Raw genomic sequence first — 5,794 nt, 5'->3', positions numbered from 1 at the left:
CGTTGTGAGAGGACAGAACTGTTGAGAGATACTCCCTCCGTTCCTAAATATAAGTCTTTCAAGAGATTTCACTATGAACTACATACGGATGTATATAGACATATATTAGAGTGTAGATTCATTTATTTTGTTCTGTATGTAGTATTTACTGAAATTTCTTAAAAGACTTATATTTAAAAACGGAGGGGGTAGTAGGTTGTGAATATTTATGAGACGGTTTAGCACAGACGATGTTTTATTAGATGTTGAGAATCATCAGATTGCCTGCCTTCTACTCTCTCCATTCCTAAATGTAAGTCTTTTTAGAGGTTCTACTACAAGACTACATACGGATGTATATAGATATACTTTAGAATATAGATTCATTCATTTTGCTTTGTATTTAGTCTTCTAGTGAAATCTTTATTTAGTCTTCTAGTGAAATCTCTTTAAAGACTTATATTTAGGAACGGAGGGAGTATGTGTAATGGCATGAAACATTTGGCACTGGATCTTGAAATTGCCTGCAATCATGCAATTGAAGTGCATGCTGGTGGGCAAGTGACATTTCACTGTTGAGTCGTTGGAAAAGTTACAGATTTGTGCTAAGTTAGGGCCTGTTTGGGACTGCTTCACTCCATCAAAATCAGCTCCGCTTCATCAAATTCATTTTAGAGCAGTTTCATATAGGAGTTGCAACCATTTCAAGAGAATGTTTGGCTTTCATTTAGCTCCAGCTTCACGGATGAAAAATTTGGTGAAAAGGATCTATTTGATTGGATGAGAGGTAAGAAACGAAGGGGTATCCACTTACTGGTGGCAGTGGTGGGTAATTTTCTTTCAACTCCAGCTTCTATAATTCTATGAAGCACCTCCTAGGGAGCTTCACAAAAAACAAGGAGTTGGACCCTAGATTCTAGTTTTTTTGTGGAGCGGTATATCGTGGAGCTACCCCGTTTGACTTACATTTTCTAGAGCGGAGCTGAATTTTTTGGAGCAGAGCAGTCCCAAACAGGCTCTTAACAAGCCTTTTGTAAAATTGCTTGGGAGTTGGGACCCTCTATTTAACTAGTGCCCCAGAAAATGTTTCATCAGTCACTTTGTTTCCTGTTCATTCGATGTGCACCTGTCGACCGTCTTCTTGCCATCCCCGTACCATCCGCCTGCCTTCACCTACTTGTGGTTGATGGGTGCTACCGTGTGACGCCCTGCCACCCCCCCACCGCAGTGGCCATGTAAGAGCATCTGCAGCCGTTAGGCCGAAATAACACCGTCTGGCAGTCAACCGGCGAATTTTTTGTTTGAGGGACCTTGGGTTCCCCCCAACACTAAAAAGGAAAAAGGCGATTTTTTTTGTTTGAGGGACCTTGGGTCCCCCCCAACACTAAAAAGGAAAAAAAGATAAAACGAACGAGATGCATGCACATGGATGTGCCTCTTGCATGTAGGAGAGAGAGAGGCCGAGAGAGAGTTGGAGGTTGATGCATGTAGGAGAGAGAGAGAGAGGCTGAGAGAGAGTTGGAGGTTGACAGTAGGCCTGCTGCATGCAAATAATAGTGTCGACGTTCCTGGACGCCCTCCGGCGCGCTAGGTTCAGTCTGGGACCGTCGGGGCCAATTTCGACCCTAACTCACGAAGAAGTGGCTCCAAGGGGCGCGACTGAGATGTTTTTTCTCCGCCAACGACAAAAAATAGCCTAAAAGGGGTTTGTTGGGGGCGCGGCTGGAGATGCTTTAAGCCCTGCATCACTGGTGAAAACCTCCGGTGATCCCTTACACACTTATCACCCCCCCTCTTCAAGATAAATAATGGGGCTATGGCTTCCCTTTAAGATAGATAGTGAGGCCATGGCTTCCCCCTAAAATAGATAGTGAAGTTCTTTTTCGGTGGTGAGGTTGCGAAGAAGAATGAAGGAAGAAGAAGGAAGGAAAAAGCGACTCATGCAAAACAAAATTCCAGATACCTCACAAATAGCAAAACCGCGATTGCTTAAGTTGAGATGCCTATTTGTAAGTTGCCCTAAAAATTAATTGTGAAGTATAAATCCGTGCTACAAACTAATACGTGGTTTTATAGTGGTGTTGGGGAACGTCGCATGGAAAACAAAAAAATTCCTACGCACACGCAATACCTATCCATGGTGATGATCATCTACGAGAGGGGAGAGTGAATCTACATACCCTTGTAGATCGCTAAGCGGAATCGTATATAACGCGGTTGATGCAGTGTAACATCTTCGCGATCCAAATCGCAGCCCGTCCCGCGATCTCATCACGATCCGTCCCGCGATCCCATCACGATCCATCACGATCCATCCCGATCTAGTGCCGAACGGACGACACCTCCGCGTTCAACACACGTACAACTCGATGACGATCCCCGCCTTCTTGATCCAGCAAGAGGGGCGGAGAGGTGGAGGAGTTCTCCAGCACGACGGTGTAGTGGTGGTGGTGAATTAATCCAGCAGGGCTTCGCCTAAGCACCGCCGAACTAGACTGGAGGAGAAACCGATCTAGAGAGAAGTAGAGGGAGCACGTGGCAATTAGGGTTAGCCCTCACCTATAAAACCTCTAGTATATATAGGAGGGAGGGAGGAGGCAGGCTCAAACCCTCAAGGTTTGGCCGAAATTGGAGGTGGAGGAGTCCTACTCCAATCCTATCAGGAGTAGGATTCCTCCTTTCCACTTGGAAACCCTTTCCACCTTTTCAACCTTTGGGTTTTTGCCTCTCAAACCTCATGGGCCTTAGTGGGACCTTATGTCAGCCCACTAGGGGCTGGTTTGTATCCTCCCACAGCCCATAAGGCCCCTCGGGGCGTGACACCCCTCCCGATGGTCCCCGGTACCCTCCCGGCACTCCCGGTACACTACCGATGAGCCCGAAACTTTTCGGGTGACCAAAACAGGACTTCATATATATATATATATATATATATCAATCTTTACCTCCGAACCATTCCGGAGCTCCTCGTGACGTGTGGGATCTCATCCGGGACTCCGAACAACTTTCGGTTACCAACACCTATAACTCAACTATACCGAAACGTCACCGAACCTTAAGTGTGCAGACCCTGCGGGTTCGAGAACTATGCAGACATGACCTGAGACATTCTCTGGTCAATAACCAATAGCGGGACCTGGATGTCCATATTGGCTCCTACATATTCTACGAAGATCTCTATCGGTTGAACCTCTATGTCAAGGATTCAGTTAATCCTATATGTTGTTCCCTTTGTCCTTCGGTATGTTAACTTGCCCGGGATTCGATCGTCGGTATCTCCATACCTAGTTCAATCTCGTTACCGGCAAGTCTCTTTACTCGTTCTGTAATACAAGATCCCGTAACTAACTCCTTAGTCACATTGCTTGCAAGGCTTATTGTGATGTTGTATTACCGAGTGGGCCCCGAGATACCTCTCCGTCACACGGAGTGTCAAATCCCAATCTTGATCCATGCCAATCCAACAGACACCTTTGGAAATACCCGTAGAGCACCTTTATAGTCACCCAGTAACGTTGCGACGTTTGATACACACAAGGTATTCCTCCGGTGTCCGGGAGTTGCATGATCTCATGGTCATAGGAACAGATACATTGACATGCAAAAAAACAGTAGCAATAATCTGACACGATCATATGCTACGTTTATAGTTTGGGTCTTTTTCATCACATCATTCTCCTAATGATGTGATCCCGTTATCAAGTGACAACACTTGCCTATGGCCAGGAAACCTTGACCATCTTTGATCAACGAGCTAGTCAACTAGAGGCTCACTAGGGACAGTGTGTTGTGTATGTATCCACACATGTATTTGAGTTTCCAATCAATACAATTCTAGCATGGATAATAAACGATTATCATGAACAAGGAAATAAAATGATAACCAATTTATTATTGCCTCTAGGGCATATTTCTAACAAGTGGACCAAGAGCCTATTTCAAGGAATGCTCCGGGGAGCCAAATTGGATTTCCCGTTAAAAAAAACAGTCTACCCCAACTTGCCATGTGGGAACTCGAAAAAAGAAAACTTGGAGCATCTCTAACAGATGCCATATCCTATATGGAGTTTTTAGTGTTATAGGGCACCTATTTTAGCGTTTTAGGGCACGAAAAACTTTTCTCCTTTTCGAGATGCCCTATTTTAGGGCACGCCTTCTCGAACAGCCGCCCTATTTTAGGGCACCGTAGCCGAAGCGCACCACTCGTTTTTGCACATATTTCAAACATATGACGAACAAATGATATGATAAATGTGTTGGGTAACGTAGCAATAATTCAAATTTTTCGTCTGCCATATTCAGATCTTCCTATGGAGAGGCCAGCAACGAGAGAGGGGTGAGAGCATCTTCATACATTTGAAGATCGCTAAGTGGAAGCGTTGCTAGAACGCGGTTGACGGAGTCGTACTCGCTACGATTTAGATCGCGGTGTGATTCGATCTAGTGCCGAACCACAACACCTCCGCGTTCAACACACGTGCAGCCCGGTGACGTCTCCTGCACCTTAATCCAGCAAGGAGGAGGGAGAGGTTGGCGAAGAGCTCCGACAGCACGATGGTGTGGTGGCGATGGAGCAACGAGGTCACCCGGCAAGGCTTCGCCAAGCAGCGTGGGAGACGAGGAAGAAGAGAAGAAGGGCTGCGCCGAGAGAGATGAAATTGTGTGTCTCCAATGGCCAAACTGTCACGCCCATGATGCGACCCTATCCTCAATTTGGCACGAGGGCCTCGTCAGGGATAGAAGCGCATCTCGTCGTGTCGCAAGAATGGATATCGTTACAAGTACATGTACTGAAAAGAAGAGATATATGGAATTAGCTTACACTCGCCACGAGCTACATCAGAGTCACATCAGTACATTACATAATCATCAAGAGTAAGAGCAGGGTCCGACTACGGACGAAAACAAACGACAAAAGAAGAACGACGTCCATCCTTGCTATCCCAGGCTGCCGGCCTGGAACCCGTCCTAGATCGACAACGAAGAAGAAGAAGGAGAGGCAACTCCAAATGAACAATCAACGCGCTCGCGTCAAGTAACCTTTACCTGAACCTGCAACTGGTGTTGTAGAAATCTGTGAGCCACAGGGGACTCAGCAATCTCATCTCCAAAGGTATCAAGACTAACAAAGCTTAATGGGTGAGGTATGGTTAAGTGGTGAGGTTGCAGCAACGACTAAGCATATATTTTGTGGCTAAACTTACGAGTACAAGAAATGAGAGGGGGAAGATCTACGCAAAGCAGACGTGGGCTACAGATGATCAAATGAATGATCCTGAACACCTACCTACGTCAGACATAACCCCACCGTGTCCTCGATCGGAGAAAGAACTCACGAAAGAGACAGTCACGGTTACGCACACAGTTGGCATGTTTTAATTAAGTTAACTTCAAGTTATCTAGAACCAGTGTTAAACAAAGTTTCCACGTTGCCACATAACCGCGGGCACGGCTTTCCGAAAGATTTAACCCTGCAGGGGTGCTCCAACTAGTCCATCACAAATTACCACAAGCCGCAAAGAAATCCTCAATCACGAAGCTCGCGATCTCGTCGGATTCCCTAGTGGAAAACCTCAACTCTGAGATTACCCAAAGCATCACCGGAATCCCGATGCACAAGATATCTCGTCAAAGGTAAAACTAATCCAGCAAGGCCGCCCGACGTGTCGACGATCCCGATAGGAGCCGCGTATCTCGTTCTCAGGACACGACGGATAAGCACAGCGTACGGTGGCCTGATAGAAATCTCCCGAGTTGCCCTGGGTTGGCCCCGCAAACGGCTCTAGTTTTGGACCAGCACCAACAGCACTGGCCC

The sequence above is a fragment of the Hordeum vulgare genome, chromosome 6H, assembly GCF_904849725.1.
Source record: "Hordeum vulgare subsp. vulgare chromosome 6H, MorexV3_pseudomolecules_assembly, whole genome shotgun sequence".
Lineage (NCBI taxonomy): Eukaryota > Viridiplantae > Streptophyta > Magnoliopsida > Poales > Poaceae > Hordeum > Hordeum vulgare.
The sequence above is the reverse complement of the archived record's forward strand: the minus strand, read 5'-3'. Positions refer to the sequence as shown.